Source organism: Poecilia formosa, unplaced genomic scaffold, assembly GCF_000485575.1.
Source record: "Poecilia formosa unplaced genomic scaffold, Poecilia_formosa-5.1.2 Scaffold35, whole genome shotgun sequence".
NCBI classification, from domain to species: Eukaryota; Metazoa; Chordata; class Actinopteri; order Cyprinodontiformes; family Poeciliidae; genus Poecilia; species Poecilia formosa.
The window spans coordinates 2,595,766-2,618,475 of record NW_006799974.1 but is presented as its reverse complement, the minus strand read 5'-3'; the positions used below and the strand labels follow the sequence as shown (position 1 = coordinate 2,618,475).

Below are 22,710 nucleotides of genomic sequence, written 5' to 3'. Positions count from 1 at the left end.
TTCACACTGATGAGTGTTGTTGCTTATTCTACCTGGTGGCTCACTGATGCTGTATGGATTATACTTTTATTAAACTGATAATTAATCAGCCAATTTCTCAACACGTTTCTGTTTTTGTGTTTTTGTTTTTTGCCTTGGAGACTTTCCAAGAGTCCTCATTCTACTTTGAGACATGTGTCCTTTGATCATTCTGCTCCACTTTTTGCTTTTCTGCTTCTTTTTCCTCTGATGTCTCTTATTTATCGTTGTTTACGTCTCCCTATAAGGGCTCAGTGAAAGTATAAATAGGTTATTAATACTGAAGAAACTATTTTTCCCTCCTTTCGCTTTCTCGCTCTTTGCATTTTTATTTCCTTTCTCTACTTTTTTTTTTGTCCAATCTCTGGTGAAATGCCTCCTGACAGCAGATCTACCCTGCAGCCTTCGTTGGCCAGGTGCAGCACTATAAATGAAAGGTTTGCTGCCAGATCTCTGTTTCAAAGATGGCTTCTGCTGCATCTCGGCTCTCCTTGGACAGCCTCTAGCCCACGTCAGGCAGATAGAATGAAAACAGGGCAGGAGAAGGAGAATGAAGGGGGAAAGACAAAGATTGGAGTAAAGGCTGCAAGACACAAACAGCAATAGACAATGGAGTCTTGCCCCTTCTTCAAATGTAAAGTTGTATCTTGCCTCAGAACAGCAGCATCTCATCAAAGAGGCTTGACATCCAGGTGAGCGCAGCTGAGGGAGACGCCGTGCCTCTTCATTCACTCTGCCTCCAGTTTGAAGCTCCTCTTACTCAGTCTGACGGCCGCTGAGGGACATGAAGGAGGTTTTGGACATGTTCTTGGCATGGGTATATCATCGGATGTCTTGGACTCAGGCAAAGGACTGAGTTCAGGTAAAGAACATTGTATGCCCTGAAAATAAATTAAAAAAAAAAAATCCATCAAACTTTCTCCCTTAAGGCTCCGCTTTTAGTGTCCAGTCATGTCAGGATGAATGTGCTCGTGTGGTTTCAAGCTTGAAATTGTTTGTAAGTAAGCTTTCTTTTAAAAATTCCTTCTTCCACCTGGAACATAACCCCGTATCAAGCTGACATGGACTGATTCTCAAGTTACTAGAAATGGAAGTAGAACAAAGGCCACAATTCATTGCAAAACAGGCATTAACGTGATCACCCTGTTGCAGCTCATGTTAGCCCTAAATTAACGTCGTCGCTCTATTTCTTATAACTTTAACGTACTCTGATACTAATATTTGTAAACCTATACATCCTTGTAAATTTTGAGGATCATACACAGAAACAAGTGAAGTTTTCTTATTGCTTTTGAGGGCTTTAGTGTTTTTATAGGATAACTGAACATAAGTAAGACTGAAAGAAGCAAAACAAATCACAGCTCATTGTGCAATTGTGAAGTACTTATATGATGACAAGAACTCGCATGCACCATAGAAAAGTCTTAACCCAGATATGTTTCATCCCATAATCATTGTATCTTTACCCACATAGACAGCCCAGAAGCATTACTGTTGTCTTTGGGGGGTAGCAAACAGAGAACAGCTTGGATGCCATAATAGTTCAACAACAATGGAAGACAGAAAACATTAATATTTAATGTTTTTTTTTTATTATCTATTTTTATGTTTTCACTGAGAGAAAAAAAAAAACATGTCCCTTTAGGCTCCAGATGCAGCAAATTAGAAAGAAAAACTTGGAAATGGAAAGGATGCCATTTCAAGGAATAATAAAATTTAAGCTAGAGATGCGTGTCTACATCTCTTTTCCAGTTTTTGTAAGATGTTCATATGATGTAACAATCTTAGGTGATTCTGATTTACCTTTAAGAACTATTATGAATGGAGAAGAATATATATGCATATATCTGGCTAGGAGCTGTCAGTAGTTATTTATAATAGGATCAGAGGTATACCTTGTTTGTGACACAGCAGTCCCTGACTGATAAAATGCTTATGCTTTAAAACAAAGTTACACAGTAAGCATGGAAGTGTGTGTGTGTGTGTGTGTGTGTTCCCTAGAGAATGTAAATCCTAAATTCAAGTCTGAGATTTCCAAGTGGTTTCCAACATTTTAGATTTAAATATGTTCCATTGATATACAGCAAGGTTTGGTTTAAAACCTGAATTGGCAACAGACAGCAACTTTGTGACTCTCCTCACTATCTGCTGTAATTATTGCTTTCGACATCTTGATGTGTTTAAAAATATTTTTTCTTTTTAAGTAGCCTTTTATCTCGTGGCTAAGTGGCTTAGTGTTTTATATAGTTTTATATAGTGTCTATATATAGAAAACAATTTAATTTGAGTCTCTTTTTTTGCAGACTAATTGTACATTTACTGATTGGATACATATTGGACTTCGACATTTGCGACGGATTCTGGCTGATCAGCCGTATCAAATCGCCAGTCGATTTCTCAATGCATCTCTATTAAAAACCTGTCATGAAAGATAAATAAAGCATGTGTGTCACATTTGTTTTTTGTTTTTTTTGTTTTGTTTTTTTGAGCATACAAGAAGACATCAACACAAAATACTAGAAAATAAATATTAAAAATGATCTCGATCTACGACTTAATGAACCCAACAACTTTATCATCTTTTGTTGGTCCTTCTGTGGCTGCAGTCAATATGCTTTATGTTTGTGCAATGAAGCATTCTGTCTCCATCTGTTTATTAGTTGTTTTGGGATAAGCTCTGACTTTACCTTTTCATAATCGATAAAAAGCACAAATCTTTCAGCTGAAAATGAACTAATCTTACCACTCAGGAAACATATCATGTCAGTACTTTCATGTCTTTTCATTTTGAGGCTGCAGATTCTCAGCTGGTTTAAAATCTCCTCAAAAACTGAGATATCAGCATCTTTTTCCATGTAGACCCCAATCCTTGAACAACTTTATTACAAAAGAAATGTGCACTTGTTTAAAATTATTTGCTGCCCTGAAACATCCATACACAAAGGTAATCTCGGCAGAGATTACAGGGGAGACTGGAAGGTTCTGCATTATACCCACATAAATTTTATTGGAAGACAAGCGGAATAATGCGCTGTAGGCCTGAGCTAAGAGATTTAACTGCTAGATGCTGCAGCCGCAGAATATAGAGAGGGTGGGCAGTAAAACAACTGACAGTTGGTCATTACGAGAGACGCAGGTGGGCCAAAAATCAATCATGCCAAGACTGGCCTGGACTGTGACAGATGCCTGACATCTGCCTGATGAAGAGCTCTGCTGTTGCTCTGACTGAGCAGAGGGGGGGATGGGACACGCGATGTGGAAGCAGAGAGGGGGACTTGAGATGAGGTGACGAAAAACTGTGAAGACAAGAAACCGGAATCATCAGGACAGAACAGAAAAGGATAAGATGGGTTGGGCAATGAAGGATTTTTTTTTTTTTTTTTGGAATAAAAGTCAGAAAATTCAAAGCGTAATGAAAAAAAGTTGAGCAGTCCAGAGGAAAAAAAATATTTAAGATATATGTATTTTTTTTTTCCATTACCTGGATTGTGGCTTTTATTTCCTGTGGCCACTGTTATTGTAACAGCATGTTAACAGTCCTCTATTAGAGGCAGCCACAGGCAGTGTTATGACTACACCTTTAGTACCTATTTCATGCTGTCTGGTCTAACAGCAGCGGGAAATATGTCAAGTGTGAAATGGCACTGCACTACCTGTAAAACTTGGTTTAATTTGGCTGTCAGCTTCTTGCTTATTAAAAAGAAACATCTTTCTGTCAGAACTAAAACGTATCTGTCTACCAGCTGCTGCGTTAACAGGAAACAACTTGCATCTTCTCCAACTCTGTCGCCGTCTTCAAGAGAGAGAAAAGAAAGAGAAGCAGAGCTATCCGTTCAAGCCGGCGATCATTAGCCCAGTTCACGCTTTCCCTCTCTTTTGCAGCGTGCAAAGTATGTGTACCATAGGTATAAACAAACTGCTGCCTGAGGGAGGTGCAATTTTTCTGAGATGTATTTTTCTTGTGTTTTTCAGCTTCTAATGGGGAGCATACGTGGTTTAATTTCTCTGATAAATGAAAGTCAGAAAAGTGTAGCCAGCATTTGTACTCAGTTCTCTTTACTTTGAAACTCTCAAATAATCTGGTGTAAATGATCAGGAAGTCACATACTCATAATGAGTATCTAGTCAACAGAAGAGTGCATGGTAAACATCGGTAGCAAGGTGCTTCGGTCAAATGAGGCCAATATGGAATTTCCACCCATCATAGCACACACCATTTCCACTGTGAAACATGGCGATGGCAGCATCATGCTGTGGGAATGTTGAGGAAATCTAGGGGAAGTTGACGGGAACATGGATGGAGCTAAATAACAGGCAGTACTGGAAGAAAACTTGTCAGAAGCTGGTTCTCCTTCCAGCAGTCAAAAATCATCCTTCGCCCAGTGTGTAGATTTTGTGGTAAGGTTCACAGGAGCTCTCCATTCAAACCAGCAGAGCTTAAGCCACTTTGCACAGGGGAACCTGGGGAAAAAAAAAAAAATAAAAAATCCTTGTTTAAAGATGTATAAAGGCCAAACGATGATTCACTATACGTTAATAGGTGCACATAAAGAGCAGTCACATGTCGCACTCTTCTCTCATTCAGAAAAAAAGAAAAGGGTGACTCATATTGATTCCACTTTACAATTATGCTTCTACCACATGTAATTCAAATAAATACATTAAAATTTGTTTTTCCTTTAGGTATCTTCAATCTGTGTAACACAAATCCTTATAAACAGAGTTATAGCTCACAACAGCAAGCCATTTAGGTTTGCTTTTGCCAAGCCGTGGTCTCACTTACAACTCCCACACTTTTATTGCCCTCGAGTCCAGCTGACCTGAACACAATTTTATTAATATCTGCACACATGGATCTATTGAGGGCTTTCAGCAATATGTTGCTTGACATGGTCTTGCAGAAGTACCATAAAACGAAGCCAAGCAAATCTCAAACTAAAAACTCAATTTCTTGTCATGATTTTCATCTAGTGAACGTGGAACCTGGTTCACGTAAGCAGAACACCGTTGAAGGGTTAAGAAAAAAGTAAAATGTATAAACCTTTTGCTCCTAAACCAGGAAATGTGAGACTGAAAAAATGAGAGATGGGTTCAGCCAATGGAGATTAATGAGCCTTATTTAGTTTTCATTTATTGGCATCACTTTACTTATAGATTTCGCAGCCTATTGAACTTCCAATCTAAAGAATGATATAATTACATGCATAAATTTCAATACCTTCTGTTTATGATTATAAATATTAAGCTGTAATCTAGAGATGGCATTACCTTCTGCAGGTAATGCCATCTCTACAGCAGGCTTAAGCTTTTGCTTATTTTAACTCATTGCTTCTTCAGTGCATTACGGTGCCTTTGCTCACATAAACGAACTGCTCAGATAACGTGTATTATACACTGAATTTTCTTGCACATTGTTTCTCAAATGCTACTTATTTCCTCTCAATTTGACTATCATCTACCTCTGGCGTCCTATTTTTCCTTTCCCTCCCTCTTACCTCCATCTCCGTCCTCTGCCTCTCTTCTTTCATCTCCTGCTTTAATCGGGCATCTGATCACAGGCCCAGGAGGATGGAGGGGGGATAATGAGATTAGCCTGTACATGTTTACACGTTCCCATTTACATTGAGCTCTCACTGTCTTTCTCTGTCTGACCCATATTTCTCCTTATCCCTCCTCTTCCTTTTTGCTGTTTCTGTCTTCGCTCTTCCCCTCGCTCTCTCTCCCTCTCTCCCACCTCAGTGGCCTGGCTTCTGCAACAGGATGTGCAAGCTTTGTTAAACAGTAATCAGTAATAGCATATGCTGTAAAACCAGCGAGATTTTAATTTCCCCTCCATTGCCTCTGATCTATATGCAGAAACTGATTATCATGTCAGTGATCTGTGATCAAAAGTACCCTCAGTGATTCCTGCCCTTCTTGTGATTTACCAGTCTGAGAACCGGCTTATATTTTGCCCGGTGGAGCTATCCAAATAGAAAGAAAATGTCATTGAGACTACAGCCAGTCCAATGTACTGACTTATCGGTTTGAGCAGGCAATCTTTCAGAGGATGCGTAAGGTTTTATACCGTGGGAGAAATGAAATGCGCCCAGCAGCGGGGGCCGTATTGATCCACTGTGACTGAGATAAGGGATGATTTCAAATGTCTGTAATCATAAACAACATGCACCATGTCTGGGAAATGTGAGCAACACAGTCTGCATGATCTACCATATCTGTAGCTGACCACAAAGCAGCCGTCCGAGTGGAACTTAGCATCATGTCTTTCAAAGACTTTCTGGAGAAAGTTCAACAACAGCTGCACAAATCAGGACACAGAGACCTGTTAGGAGCTCAGATGGGCCAGAATGCCTGACTAATACAGTTTGAATGTTTTTGAACTGTTTTGGCAGAACCGAAACAACTAATAGTAGCTTTTTTTGACCAGGAATTATTACAGATAGATTATATATTTTTTTTATTATTATTTCCAATTAGGAAGAAAATGTCTTACTTTCTAATTTCTGGTGGAATTTCCTGACTGTCTGCGTTAATGAAATATTTTCAGGAATAAATTATGTCTGTCACTGACAATGTGCAATTATCATCCTCTGTGCTACTAAACAAATAACTGTGTGGCATTTCTTATATTTCTCACATTTTCCTCTTTTTATTCTTTGAGAAAAAACAATGAACTCTTAGAGACAAATATATTTTAGATTATTAATCCAGCAACTATTCTTGTGGTATCAGTTCACTGAAAACAATGAGAAAATGTGTCTAGTTAATAGACATAATTCAATTTTCTGCAATTTGTTGGAAACCGATTAAGAAAATAAAAACTACAACTGAAGTTTAATGAAACATTCTGGTGACATCAAGCCACGGTTTCATAGTTAACTAAAACCCATTTGATTGTGTTACTGAATGACTGTACATTTTTTGACAGCTGACTACTACAGTTAATCAAGTAAAGGTAATGAATGTGACATTATGGAAATATGTTAAAATCAGGTTTGACTATAAAGTTCTGTGTAAAGTCTCAGAGGACATTAAAGTGAGAGATTGTCAGATGAAGATATAAATGTCTCAAAATTGCTGCATAAAGCAGTGCCTTGTCTGGCAAAACTGATTTTTTTTTTTTGAAATACCATGTCATGAATACGTTGTAATGCACAACGTGTCTAATTGTGACAGCCATCCCAGACAAAAATCACATCCTCTTTATTCTGCGTGTACAATAATATGTGTTTCAAATCAAATCTCTCTTCATCTGATATTCAGTTCTTAAAAAAAAACATAACTGCTAATTGATCCAAATGCTTTGCTCGAGATTTGGTCAAAATTCTTCAATGGGCCACGTTAAACCTAAATTCAGACAAACTACTGATTAGCAAAGTTCTTTAGTTGTATCAAATTGTCAATCATTTGTGATACTTTTCTGGTTTTAGACAATTTTCTTTTTTTGCAGTGTTTAAAGTCAGTTTTTGTTTAATAACTAATATTAGCCTTAGATCGAATTATGTTTGAAAGAAAGTAATTCAGTGGCTAATACAGATTTGCAGCAGTGAAATATTTCTCCTTCCAAAGTCAAACATGAGCTGTTCAACCTCCCAGTTTTAATCTCCACAATTTGTTTGGCCTTTCCAGCCTTTAAAATCCATCCTGATTATTTTATTTCTTTTTTTTTTTTTTTCAATGTAGCGATTAAGCAAACAACACTTCGTACTGAAAGTGTTGTGTTGCTAACTTCAACACCCAACCTGAGGAGCGACTTCATTTTAAAAATTGTTTGTAAAACATTAAATTATGCAGCTATGGTCTTGTAGCCTTATCGTAGCAATGTCCCTTCAGATGTAATGAGCTGCTTTTGGCATTCTCCATCACTGAACAGATGCTACACAGTTAACATGACCACAATATTCAAATTACATTAATTAAATGGAGAAAGTTGTGCAGATTTTCTCTGAATTGATATGCGGTTTGGTCTGCAGGAGTACGTGATATTTTGCATAGTGATATTGTGACCAAAGCATGTTACTTCTGTTAGAAATGGGACATCAAGGCAACTTGTTGACATCTTGTCTTTTGAAGGAATGCAATGTTATTAAATCCCTCTAATGAGGTAGCAAAAATGTTTCTCTTAAATTGATACGAAGCCTTTGATTCACTAAATGTGATCTTTTTATCAGAGCATAATTTGCCTCTAATTATTCTCCCTTTTCCTTTGTGCATGTTTCTGTACAGAGTCGTCTGTTATTTTATTGTGCCGAATGACAAACGACAGCGCAGAGCATGGGTCAGTGGGATGTCCATCCAAATGACCCCGTAAAGAATGTGTTGGTTTGTTTTTCTCTCTCCATTGGCAGCAGCAGCCATCAGTCCTCAGAGTTTGCTGTATATCTCCACAAGTAGTCTGTCTTTTTCGGCTCCACGCTGTCTTGGTGTTGAGCCAAAGGGTGAAGAAGGCAACGCAACTGTGATAAGAAAGTCGAGGCACTGTCTCTGCTGACAACACGTGTTCACGCAGCTGTTGCCATTCATTGAACATAGATTTTTTTTTGATCAGACTCCAGACTCTTGGTCTTAATTCTCTGCCGGATCACATCTAATCTTTCTGTATCAATCAGACCTGACCCTGTCCCCACTGCGGCTCTAATCTAAATCTGTCTAAATCTATTTGATGTGCATGCTAGAGTAAGTGCGAGAGTATGCAAAAATTAATGGATTCAGCTTTTCTACTCGAGGCTGTATGTCTGTGTTCATTAACTGCAACCTTTCCAACTTTCTAACAACAGTACAGCGCACAAAACCACAGGCTGCAATCTGTGCAGTTCATTATTGTGTTCTGTGTGTGAATCCTCCTCTATCTGTACCATTAATGTCAGACTGCCATCATTCAAAAACTCCTCGTTTTCACTTGAAGAGATTTCTACATGTGTATTTTCTGCTTTGATGGCATTGCAAACAAAGTATTTGCAGCCTTTGTTGGTGAGACTTAGCGAGACTAATGGAAATCTGTTTTTAGCTACTCGTTTTATACGCGTTCTCAGTTTTTATTGATCTGTTTATAGTTTCACGATTTCATATAGCAAATAAGAAGGTGCAAAGATACCCCTTTTAATTCAATATGGGATCACAAATCTGTCGTTGTTAGAATGCTGATGCCTCTGTTAGCAACAGAAATCGATTAAAATGTTCACTGTGGCGTTTCACATCAAAGTAAACAGATATGAGGTGTTAAATTTCCACTACACTACCAAAACGTGTCATGCTTCCAAACCAATGCATTCAGATGTTTTAGACACTTCAATAGCCTCATGAGTATAAAATAAAACTCCAGCATGGTATAATGACAGGATTCCAACTGTGCTATAAGTGCAGTTAGTGCTACTGTATTAAAGTAGAAAGAATGGGAATCCCACAGAGTGGGAGGCCGTGGAAGACATTCACAGAAGTGTGTCTGTGGCCCAGCAGGTGAATCTGAGGCTTATAACTCCAAGTGTAATGCAAAACTTTGGATGGTCAAATGCCTCCAAAGCATTTGTAAGCCACCACAATTAGACTGCAGAGAAGTAGAGTTAAATACCCATTTCCCTTCTCTACAGGAAGATTTGGGACACAACCTGTAGGGTTTAGGACTAAGACTGAGGGTATAGCAGCGAAGTAGAAATCAGCCTTACAGTTAGTGAGTTTTCTATTTATTTATTCTCCATAGTAGAAAAATCAGAGGCATACATAAAAAATGTAGGCACCTGCTTTATGGTTTCGGCTCCTAAAGATTTCAGTGCTCAAACACAAGCAGAGGAGTTTTTTTTTTGTTTTTTTTTTTCTTCTTGATCACCTCATTTTGCAGCACACACACAGACAAGTACAATGAGTCTCTGATGAGCTGTGGGCTTTGGGAGAGGAAAGAGGAAAGAGAGGAGCTGATGCACATCCTCTGGACTCGCGCTGTTTGATGGTACTGGTCATTTTTCATGGACGCATGCATGTTGACGTCCATGAACGTTTTTGTTTTTGTTTTCTCTGTGTGTTTGTGTATGTGGTGAGCTTGCACACGCACTCACACACACACACGCACACGCACGCACACACGCACACACACACACTCAGAGAAGTGTTGTTAAGCTGATGGTAATTTGATATGTGCTTTGCCCCGATGCCTGCGCCACAGCACCACAATGGCGAGGCCAAGTCTCCGTCGTCCAACGGCTTTACTGTCAACAGCAGCCTCACTCCTTCAGCTTGTCCTCATTCTGTCACTTACCCTTCGTCCTTCATATGAATTCATCACTCTTTTCCTAATGCCAGTGTTAGCTGAAAGAGCCTCTTTTATGTAAATACCATCAAACATGGGCTGCTTCTGTGAACTTGAGCAGATATCATGGCCATACATTCACTTCTGCTGTTGATTGGAAATGTTTCATTAGTCAGTTGGTTGTTGGTTCAGTTCCTCCTTCTCCTCTGCACACAGTTATTATTGTTGATGGACAAGAGACTGAACATTAACGCACACACACACACACACACGGTTGTTGGTTCAGTTCCTCCTTCTCCTCTGCACACAGTTATTATTGTTGATGGACAAGAGACTGAACATTAACGCACACACACACACACACACACCCTCCTTGCTGTCACTTGTGCATGATGGAAATATGTGCCTCATGTATAAGTTATAAGATTCATGGATTTGTCAGTAAATGTAAATATTGCAGTAAAACTTGGAAAGTGGTCCATCGCAGCTCAAACAGTACTGCGCAACTTTGCGTAAGTATCATTCCAGGTCTGGTGATCATCGATATAGATCTTATTAATAAGATGTCACAAGACTTGACATCAAGACATGAAGACTTGATTTGCACTATGTAACCGCAGTATCAGTGGAAGCTTGTATTAAAACCTCTGGGAAGAAGGTTACTACTTCTATTAATCTTGACGCCTATGCTTATGTTTGAGACTCCACTCTGATGTAAGAAAGTGAGAAATTCTTTATTTTCTCTAATAAAACCTGTTGTTGGATAGTAAAGCCTGATCATTGGGCTGACTGACAACACTTGGTTATTCTGTATTAGAAGCAAAAACGGCAGTAAAAACAAATTTTTATGAGGCGGCATTTTGGGTATTCATTTTTGCCTGACTTAACCCTTGTGCATGCGAGGACTAAGGCAAACGTAGAGGACTATGGCAAATGATACAAGTTTTATGTGTGTGGGGTCGGTTGGACCCCATTTCGACATACAAGGGTTATCCTCGTTCTAGTAGCAAGTTGACAAACCAGTGGGATTTCCTAATTGTTGTGCTGTTAATCACTAATAGCAAAACTGAGTTATGACAATAGACCCTTTTGGATTATAATTCTTTGTACTAAATGACAGTGGTTCCGTGATTTCATGTTAACCCTCACAGTTTATAGTGATTATGAATTTATGACTACCTCCAGAGGTGGATCAGGAGCAAAATGTGCATTGCCTTCAATCATTCAGTTGATTGTGAAGCATATTAAATGCATGTAGATCATGTAAGTATGACCTAAAAAGGCTAATGTACGTCTGTCTGTTTTAGGCATTGAACCAGTAAAAGAACGCACTCACAAGTAAAGGATGTAAAATGCTACGTTTGATGGTAGTTACATGAGATCCCAGTTTAAACTTGCAACTTTGGTCAAACCTGAACTTGATTTTCTCGACTGAACAGAGACGGGTTAAAGCCCACTTTAAGATTGTGATAACACAAAAAGGTCATATTAACTACTTTTTACCTTCAGGACCAACTTAGACAAGCACAAATTACATATATATATATTCTGGTCAAATGTAGAATGCATTATTCTGCTCTAATTGTAGACTCTTTAAAACACTATTCATTTGTTAAGGCAAACCATTGGTAGTCGTAGTTTTCTTCAAAATGTTGCCAAACATTTTGAAGATATTGCTCTTTTAAGCCCAATATCACGTCTCGTTTTGTCTCATAGACTGGATGCATTGCTATATCCCTAAAGATGACAAATTATTCTGCTTCATCATTTACCATGAGTAAGCTCAGCATGACTCAAGTGAAGTGGTACAATGTCTGCCAACTTGCTCTGCATACATTTCCAGTCTGCCCAAGCCAAAAGGTTTCTTTGTTAGTGGGAATCTCAAGACTGCAATCCATTGCTATCAGCCGTATATTTGCTAATATGGTTGCTGTAATCACACGGGTGTTACAGCATAATTGGAAGTGAGTCTCAGTGGCTCAGAATGAAAAAGAGAGAGATTAAAAAAGAAACTGGCTTCAAACAAAAATGTCAATAGCAATCCTGTGACCAATCGCTGCGGTAAAGAAAGGAGATGCTTTGAACGCATGATGAGTAAACATACATTAGTGCTCGCCAACCCACAAAACACTGAGTTCATTTAGAGTGCCGGATGCTAAAAGCTCCTGCTCAGTGCTGCTTACTGCCTGGCTCAGACAACTCAGATGTCCGTGTGGTCAGTAAGTGAAGACAGCACTGGTGAGTGCCTCGGGCTGAATCCAGGCTTAGTTTTGCACAGTCAATGAGCCAGGCTCAAAGGGTAAAAGACCTATTAAAACTCAAAATACCTCCTGCTGGGAATAGGCACAATATTCACTCGCAACTCTGTCTTACTGTGTACTCAGTGCAGCATGTTATTTTTATAACTTCACTTACAAAGACAGCTTAAGTAGGAAGGTGAAGAACAAGATAAGGTTCAGTCTCAGCTCTGTATTTTATCACAACAAAAGTCTTAAAGTCGCTCATCTTCTGCTGGAGTGGAAATTGTAGTCAGTCTCTTTGACTCACCAAGCTGTGCATAACTTTTCTTATCATTTGACCGGACTGAAGTTCCTGTCAACCCGTTTGTCTGGTAGCACGACTACAGCTCTTTAGCATATGCGACAAAAGAGCCAAGCAAACAGAAATAACCTGATACGGTCAACTCATAGCATAACTGTTCAAGCTAATTGTTCACAAGCGAGGTTTTGCACGTGAGGGACAAAAAAGCAGGTTTTACTGCCTTAAAAATGTGTTTGCAGTGACTTTGAAGTTAGACAGATGGGGAAACATGGCGAGTTGTGAACTTAAAGGTTGTGAGCGGGCCCCCAGACACTTAGCATGGTAACATCTTGTTGATAGTCTGAAGACACACCTGCTTGTAAGAACACACCTTGTCTGGCACTGTTCAGCCCACGACAGTCTCCCTGTTGTGTTGTAGAAGCAGAAATCTGAGTCTAACATTTGTCCTAGTCAGCAAGTGACACTGCTTAATTAATCAGACCTTGCACCAATGGCTCTATTCATGTTGCTGCTGTTGAAACACTGGTACATGACAAATTTTCTGACACATTTTTCAATACAATAGTTTTATGTTCATGGTAAAACAATAAGTGATGTCTGCACTATTGAAGGTATATTATATTGTGCCTGTGTTTATCTTTGAAAGGGTGACCTCACCGCAAAAGCAGCAGCAAAGCATCAGACGATGCACACAAAAAAGAAATACGTGCCAAGCTGTTAGAGGTCGCACAGGTGCAGGTCACGACAGGCAAACGGGAGCAACTTGTTGGGCCAGTCTGCCTGTTAGCCCCTGCTTTGTTTCCAATTAAACACACACATGTTCAAGTGGCAGCACACACATCGACAGCTGATCAGAAGAACAAAGTTCAAAGAAAGCCCTGGGATATAGTCCTTTGTGAAAAGTACCTCCTGAACTTTCTCCATGTTCTGTCAAACACAAACTGAATGTCTGGTGATGGGACCAATACAAAGTAGCACATAGCTATGAAGAGAATGGAAAGGTACACCTGGTTTTCAAAATTTTGTGCAATTAAAAATGCTCAATGTGTGACCTGCAATTGTATTTCATCCCACTGAGCCACAGCTTTGTAGGACCAACAGTGAGATTTTTATTTGTTGTTGTTTTGAAAGCATCCGTGAATATCAAATTCCATCGTCCTGTCCACTCAGAGCTGCTTCCCTTCCTCTGCTGAAGTAAAGCGTCCTGCCAACGTGATGCACCCACCACTGCTAAGTGGGCCATCTCATGGCTTCCCTTCAACAAAAACTTTCTTCTTGAAACATTTCAGTCGAACCACCCAGCTTCTCCAGAGTAACCACATGCATTTTTGTTGTTTTACTAATTCCACTGTCAGTTTATGGAAACAGTTTTGCCTCTGTGTTGTTCAATACTCCTTCCATTTTCAGAAAATGGACTGTACAATCCTCTGTAAGATGTTCACAGACTGGGATTTTGTTTTATGTGCTTTAAACATTTTCAGCCCTTCACCCCTGACCTGTCGGCTGTGTTGCTCGGTCTTCATGATGCTCTTTGTTTACTGATGTTCTCCAGCAAACCTCTGAGACCCTCACAGAACAGCTATAGATGTGAACACTGTTTCACACAGCTGGATTCTTTGTACTAATTAGGTGACTCCTGGTGGCAACTGGATTTCATTCAGGGGCATCGCAGTAAATGGGGCTGTGTACAAATGCACAACAAATTTCTCTGATTTTATTTTTATATGTAGAAATGCCATGCATCCTGTCCCTCCCACATCACAAGGATGGTTGATAGAATTAAAGCATTATAGAGCTGTTATTATGAAATATCTGCTTAAGTCTAGATCTATGAATATTTTAACTGATGTCCCCGGGCCATTTAGGATTTAAGGCCCTAATTTCTCTAGTTTCCTGCTTTACTAAATGATAATAATGAAAAGTCTATGATGTTTAATTACAAATCTGCATTTATTGCTCAGGGTTACATCATTTTCCAAAATAAGAAAGTGGAAAAAAGAAAACGTGGCCACATTTGTCATCCTTAGTGGAAAACGGCTCCATGAAGGTGAATTAACCCTGTGTGACCTCACTGTCTGACTCCTCGAAATTCTTTAAATACATCCGCTTCAAAGTGTGACCTGCAGTCTGCAGCTGAAGCACACATTCAGTGAGTTAACTAGGCGTTAACACTTTGTGCTCCGCAGTTCAGGCGGGGCGCGCTGAAACCTTGTGTCTGCTTGCTTCTGCGTTTTGTATTGAGAGGGTAGGAGGAGCCGCTTTTCCTGTGATTGTCCGCCTCCCTCCCTTCCTCCTCTTGCTCTCTTTCCCTCTCTCGTTTTTTCCAAAGTTGAACATTTCGCTTTGCCTGGGAGCTTTCGCCGGCGGAGCGGCGCAGCTGACTTGCTCTGAGTCTGGCCGACAGACGGAGCGCTCCGGGGGCTGTCGTTTTGGAGTTCTTTACGCGGGGTCTCCAACAGAAGGAAATGAGTCATTTGCAGTACTCAGACTAGCTCTTTAACCGAGTTCTGTATTTTTTTTATTTATTTTTTCTCCCCTATATCATTTCGGGATACTTCCAAGATGTCACAGGAACAGAGCGTCGGGCACGTAAAGCTGGTAGGTGTCTGAAACCCCTCCCCTCGTCCCTTGGAGGTGTCTGACTCGGTCTTGGTGTGAAGTGAGGCTCAGCTCTCTGGCTGCGCTCTCACACACGCAGGCGGAGAGACGCCCGGGAATAGAAACGGGAGCCGGTGGTTATTTTTTCCCACTGTCAGCGGGGATTTTTTTAATGTTTTTTTCTTTAACTTGACGCGTCTGGCTTTATGATTTTCTCGTGAGTGGACTGAAGTCGAAAGCGTATGATCATGTCTGAGGTAGGCTGCTGGTAATTACTGATGGAACTTAAAAGACTGATTGTTTCCCCTTTTATTTTAGAAGATAATTGAAAATAATGGCATTTAAATTGAGATGCTTGCTGTTTATGTAATAGTTTATCAAAGTGCGCAACGGAGTTGTCGGATCCCACTCATTTTGGTGATGAGAGTGACATAAAAAGACGCATAAAAGCCGGTCAGGATCCAGTGGCTGAACTGTTGACAGCTGGTCTTTTTTGTCGGGTTTCTTACATCTCAATGAAAATTCATGCGCCGGCTGTTTGCTTCTTAAATGCCAACATACTACAACTGTATTACTGTCATCCATGTTCTAATATATGATTTAACACATGTTTTGTTTTTTTTTGTTTTTTTTCTGAGTTGCTAAACCAAAAATAATTAACACAGACCCCTGATTCTATAAGTCAAATCTAAAGTGGTTTGCAAAAGTTTTCATTTCCCTTAACGTTCTTCCCAGTTTGTTACAAGTTACAACCACAACTTCAGTTGATTTTATTTACATTTCATGGGATAGAGCAACACAAAGCACTGCATGATTGAGAAGTTCTTTGTGAGAACTTCCTTTTGCTTCAATTAGAGTGACACGTTTTTTTTTTTGGTTTTTTTTGGAGTGTTGTTTTACATGCTCTGCATGTCTTGAGTAGGCTGCAGACAGATATGTTGTTCCTTCTTTGCAGACCTTCTGAAGTTCAGCCAGGCTGCATAGAAAACAACAAAGATTCTCAGTTAGATTTAGTTCTGGACTTTGACTGGGCCATGGCTGTACATTTGGAGTCATTGTCCTGCAGGAAAGTGAACCTCCGCCCATCTTTTTGGCATCTCTAACATGTTTTCTCCCAGAATTACCATGTATTCAATTTTAACAATCTTCCCACCAACTCTGCTTAACTTCAATTGTTGTAGAAAAGCATCTCCACAGCATGATGCTGCTGCTGTTGGATTAGGACGGAGATGGCGAGGTAAGGCTCGTGTGTAGAGTTAATTTTCTGCCACATAATGTTTTATAGTACACATCTGGCCAGAGCATCTTTATTTACCTGTTTGTTGTTCCCTACGTGACAAACTGCAACATGACTTGCTTTTATCACCAATGACTTTCTTTTTGCCAGCCTATAAAGAACTGTACTTACTTTATTTACTGATTCTCCCAATGAGATGTGGGTTTTTGGAGCTCATCCTGAGTTACCATTATTATATGTACACAACACAGACCATATATATATATATATAATATTTTTTTTTTTTTTCCCATTTTGCAATTATATACTAATTTACATTGGGCTATCACACAAAATACTAAAAAAGATTTTTTTCCCATTTTGCAATTATATACTAATTTACATTGGGCTATCACACAAAATACTAAAAAAGAAACACATTTAATTTTATTTTAGCACTCTTGGTAAACTACAAAAGGGGTTATAGAGATAAGAAAACTTCTGCAATACCTTCTCTGCAACAGTGAAGTGAGCTATGCTTCCCCAAAATTAAGGCTGTGTCAAATTGTGATAAAATGCACAAAGTTGTCAGAGAGGTGTCGAGGTGTCACCTATAATTTATCTGTGGCTTGTGCTGAATGCCAAACATAAAACTCAGCTGAGCTCTGCTAATCCTGCTGAGCTCAGCTGACGGTGTGAGGGAGCACGATTGCTGTTCATGCTGCTTTGAGTCCCTTTGTATGTGTTGCACGGTGGGAAGCATTAACCTCTCATGTTATTTGATAATGTTGGCCTTGTAAAATGTCTGGCTTTTCGTTGGCAGCCACCTTTGTCTGAATCAATAACTCATCCATTTTCTCTTTCCCACTGCGTCTGTGGCAACTGTTTGAGCACTATGTGCTAAAGATGAACTAAGATACAAACCCAGTCATCCTTAGTGTATGCTTTGTCAGTACACTGGGACAGAGATGCACCACAATCAGTCAACCAGAGATTGGCTCGATCCTCTATGGTCGGTGTTAACCCTACCTCTGTCAAAGAACCTGATGCATGTTTAGTCCTTGAGATAAAAAAATCTGATTAAATTTAAATCAGGGTCAGATTGCAGTGTAAAACCTGAGTTTTGGTATCGGCTGGGAAAATCTCTGTCAGTGCATTTCTGTACCAGCTTAAGTATTTTCCCTACTTCTGCTTTTCTGAAGGTCTGGAAGCTTACTGTCTTGTACCATTACACAACACGTCTCATCAGACTGATTACACATCAGCACACTCATGGATGCTCCCATCTCAAAGAGACAAGAGCAGAATCAATGCTCCAGGCTGCTGCTTAAACCTTCAAATGCCATACATTCGCTTTGCTGACCGTCTTTCTATCTATAGGCTTGTTTCCTGTGGTCCCTTTCCGCTCCTCCTCCCTTCCTCTCCCCTGTCTCATTCTATCCATCTCTCTCTTTACCCCAAGGAAAAGTGGGTGTTGTTTCCTGTTAGAGCCCCAAGGTGTAGTCACGCTTTTCTCTATAGAATTGCAATAGTTTTAAAAACAACCAACTTGGTTTTTCCTTCTGTACATTAATGCTCATATAATCACTCAGAATAAAAAGTGAATCATGACCTAGTGAGTTTGTTCATGGTTCTCTTTAAGATCTCGAATCTACAAAATTAAAAGAAAATCTTTCGAAATGTTATATAATCTTCTTGTCCTGATCTGTCACTAAATTCTGCTTTTGAAAAACTCAAAGCAGATTGTTTTGGTGTTGACATATTTGGATCACATAAATCTGTTTACCTTAATCTATGGTGTTTATTGTTAAAACAAAGCTCCCGTGTGAATGTCTTAGGAGACAGTAGCAGCTTATGGATCAGATTTCCAGTAGGCTCCCATCATTTCAAAATTGAACTTCTGCAATGACAAGCATAGCTTAGAACCTCAAAAGTATAAAACAGTACAATTAAACTTTACGTTCAACCTTCCTGTTATCTGCTGGACGTCTTTTTCTCTCTTGATTTCTCTTGGTCTGATTGACTCACGTCTCAACGTGTGGTACAAAATATAATTTCCATTTAACAAGTCTTTTTTATTATTAGTCTTCTTCTCTCAGTAACTGAGTGAAAAGTGTTTCTGTTCATCATAGTCTGCCAGCTCTTACATTTTATGTGCTCACTGAACAAAGATCAGATTTTCAAGAGAGAGGGCAGCTGATTATTGGTCATAGTCAGTCAAACAAAAGATAGGGCGATGCCTGTACCCAGTGGACATCTTTGTGCATTTCTATAACAGGATCAGAAAATAATGAGATAGTGAAAAGTCAGTTTCAAAGCAGTACGTCCTTACTCTTCACAGTGTCGGCTGTCAAAAATATCTCTGATTTCCCTCTTTGTTCTGTTAAATAATTTATGGCATGTATCGTAGTTTGGCATTCTGTCTTCAGGTTTCTGTCAGATCGTAAATCAAGTTGTCTTTTTCACACATAATTATGTCCTCAAATGCCCTTGCACACTAAATCTGAAGGAAAATCCTGTCTTCTACATTAATTAATTCAAGTTAGGCCACCTTTTCTCTGACAAGACCTTTTTCATCTTGATTTCAGGTATAACGTGAGTCTGATGTCTAATTCCATCTGACATTAAAACGTCCTTCCCCCGAAAGTCTTCCCCTTTACATTGAGGAAACTTTCAGGTGGCCATTCTGGTAGCTTCCAGTAATATCTTTACAAGAACATAATATCCGAACATCACGGCAGGAGCAACTGGGACCCAAATACAGTTAATCTGTGTGGGCGGACAGTTTTATGCAGTCAAGGTACATACCAGTAGAGGTTATGCATTCAAACTCCTTGTGGTTTTAAATCATTGCCCTCTGCTCCACGCAGTGACATTTAGTGACATTATTCCAGTTTTGTGCAACAAATCTAGAAAGGGAGAAATTCCACTAAATCTTCTCAGCAGGTCTACTAAATCATCTCAGTCAGGTGGCTCGGGTCTGTTAAAAACTTTTGACGGTTTTTTTTTTTTGTTTTTTTCCACCTTTCTGTTATTCTTTATACACATGTATATGGAATATAAAATCAGAAAAACTGGGATTTAAAAACAAAATCAGTCTGGTTAGTTGATGGTTTTAAAGTGTTGTGGTAAAACTCAGTCTTTGCAACAAGATTAAAAATCTTTTTGTCTGTTTTATACTAGCGATGAAGCCCTAATTTATTTATGTATTTTTTTTTAAACTAGGTGGCCAAACTTCATATTGAGAGTGCAAACATTTTAAAGCTTCTGGGTGAGAAAGCAGTGGCTGTAAAATAGGGTGTAACTATTTATAAAACCCCAAAGTGATTGAGTTTAGGGCTTCAACTGGTAAACTATCAGCTTATTTTAGCTGTTTATAGAGCTATAAAAACAGATGTCTCCATGTACCTTCTCTGGAAAATAATAATCACTATTGTATCTCTGAGATTGCTAAAATGCTGCCAACATTTCCAAAAATATCTTTTTCTATCACCGACAGAGGATTAAGACGAGCAGCTTTGCTGTACTCCAGTTATGCCTTCCTGTTATCTGGTTAAATTACTCTCTCACAGCCAGTATGAACCACAGACATGCCTCAACATGTCAAACAAAATAGCTTGCTAAAATTCTATAGTGCTACCCAACACCGGCTAAGATGAGTCCACTATCCTCAGCGCATGTCCACACTGAAGCTTTTGTCAGGGCACCTGATTGCACGTCGCATGGTTTGTAAAAAGATCACATTTGTGGGTTTCAGTCTTGCCAGTGACCTGGGTGTTTGACCCGTTTATCGTCTGCCTCCAATCGCCAACCGATTTCCACAAAATGAGGGGTTAGCAAAGCGACATCCGTTTTTGAATGGAGCAACAAAACTACATGGATTAGCAAGAAGCATTTGCATTAAATGGAAAGTGTCAAACTCGACTTCAGAGATGAATAAAGGGATACATTTGCACCCTGGTTGTACTCATCAGGTGATCACTTTACACCATCCAAATGATTAAAAGCCAGATATATTTAAGAAACAAAATGAATTGTCTCAACTGTCTATTGAGGAGAAGTTGCACATTCTATGACTGAAAGCTGGCTGTAATAAATTAGGAAAAGAAAAAAAAAAGGAAAACTCCAAATTCATTCAATAAAGGACATGGTTTTAATCTGAAGCACTGATCAAGAGAATAGCTGTGGGAGTTCAAACCCACGCAGCATGGAGATATACGATGTGGTAGACACCCACATATTTCTGTTCTTATACTTTCATTGTACTCAGTGCAGTGAACGTCCATAACGAGGGGCATTTCTGGACCACCAGAGCTATAGGAGGTTCACTGCATGCATTAGGAAGTTAAGCACTGCACCAAACATCCCAGCACTCTAAAACCAGTGTCATTTGCATTTTTTTCTTAAATTAAATCTTTCTTTGATGAATGGGAAGGTTAGTCTTTCCCTTTTTGGTTGAAAGTATAAAGGAAGTAAATGGGGTCAGTTCTTCTTCCTTTTAGAGAATTTCATTGCCTGAATATTGTTAAAGTGAGACAGACTCTTTCTTTTCTTTTTCTCAGAGGGATTTTTATCCATTTTAGCAGCAGATTTTTCTAAATCTGTAACTGTCTTAGTTTTTTAAATACGTACTGCTCTGTTAACTGTACCCACAGAGGACATCTTTGACAGTTAAGCTGTGAAACTTTGAGGACCTTGTTTTCCTTCCCTCTGGTTGCATCTAAAAGGACAAAGAGTAATCTTGTGATCCAGAGTTCAAAATTGGGTCTCGAAAGTTACACAAGTTTTCCACTCAAAAGATTTCTACTTTTCTTCAGTGCAGATCAGATTGTTTCTTTTACTTTCATCTGACAATTTCAAACTTTTGAACCTGAATTTTAAAGCAATTCTGCATAAAAAAAATCCCCCTGATGACTAATGAATATTGAGTTTTACTTCTGAGATGGAATAGTAGAACAATGGAGCACCAAGAACATTTATCAAAAAGCTTTCCCTTATTATACAGACGTGCTTTATTTTTATCATTAAAAATGTGTTATCTTTTGAAAGCTGAAATAGTTTTTAAAGATTTCTTCTTATTCTAATCAAAAATGTTCTAAAAATATATTTTAGCCTAAATTGATTGGACTAGTCAAAGTTTTCTTTCAAATCTTCCTTTGTTTCCTATCATCTTCCCTCACTGCAGAGAGGATACGGCATGTTTATTTTATTTTTTTGTCTTATCAGCAACCTTTACTAAGTGAAATATTAAATCATAGCGCTTTGTTTTACAATAACTTTACAGTCATAAATTACAAAAAATTAAATTCACGTGGCACATTGTATAATTCCAGTTGAAAGAGGATCTGTGATAAAAAATTTATGCAACTCTTTTACTTGTTGCAGGCGTAGGACAACAGTCTCAGTCTCGATAAATTTAAAACAAAAAGTTGTTTTTGTTCTCTACTCTGCTCTACTGTTCAAAGGCCTGCAGTTGCTTCATCAACTCAGATTTTTTTCTCCACGTTTCTCTCCTTTTCTCATCTTATTTACTTGTTTTCTAAACTGTGGTGTGCAGTGAGGACTACTTTTCATTTTTGCAGTATTTAACTGGTCAAAGCTGCAATTCAAACATTTTTGCACACAGTTATCAACATCTAATTCACCTCTTTTACCCTCCTTATTGATCTGACCTCCAGCCGTTTCCCTCTCTGGATCCTTATTAGATGTTTTGTAGATAAATAGAGCAAAAATTTAGCTTCCAAGGTTTTAACTGGCTTCGCTGTCAACAATGGTGAAACGGCAGAAGCAAAGCTGATTTATGGCCCTTGTTAGGACAGAACATGCAATCCTAGAAATAGATTGTATAATACAAGCCAAAAAGTGTTCCTGGAAATAAAGTGCTACTGGCCCATCATTACTCAAATCACATCTTCTATCAATGTTGCAGAGATGAATGTTATTTTTATTTCACAGGGAAAAAGATTTTTCAAATGGAATATGATGAGGAATACGTATTTTGACATGATGTGTTTTTTTTTTTAATGTTCAAAAATGAATAGTTACATGTTCCAGGTTATTGTAGCTCCCACAATTTTATGTTGTTGATTTTTCTCAT

General features: G+C 38.9%; 1 protein-coding gene across 5 annotated transcripts in view; it reads left to right on the top strand.

Moving 5' to 3' along the window:
* Nucleotides 1-22,710, top strand: part of mid2 (midline 2) — a 150,592-nt gene that overhangs the window by 35,801 nt on the left and 92,081 nt on the right. The window contains exon 1 of one of the 5 annotated variants that reach the window (XM_007550379.2): nt 15,005-15,397. The exons of 2 other annotated variants lie outside the window; for them this stretch is intronic. The gene's annotated coding sequence lies outside the window, so the exon portion shown is untranslated. Of the gene's footprint in view, nt 1-15,004; nt 15,398-15,458; nt 15,655-22,710 lie in introns of those variants that run through there. 2 more of the 5 variants (XM_007550381.2, XM_016670596.1) reach the window with 2 other exon arrangements.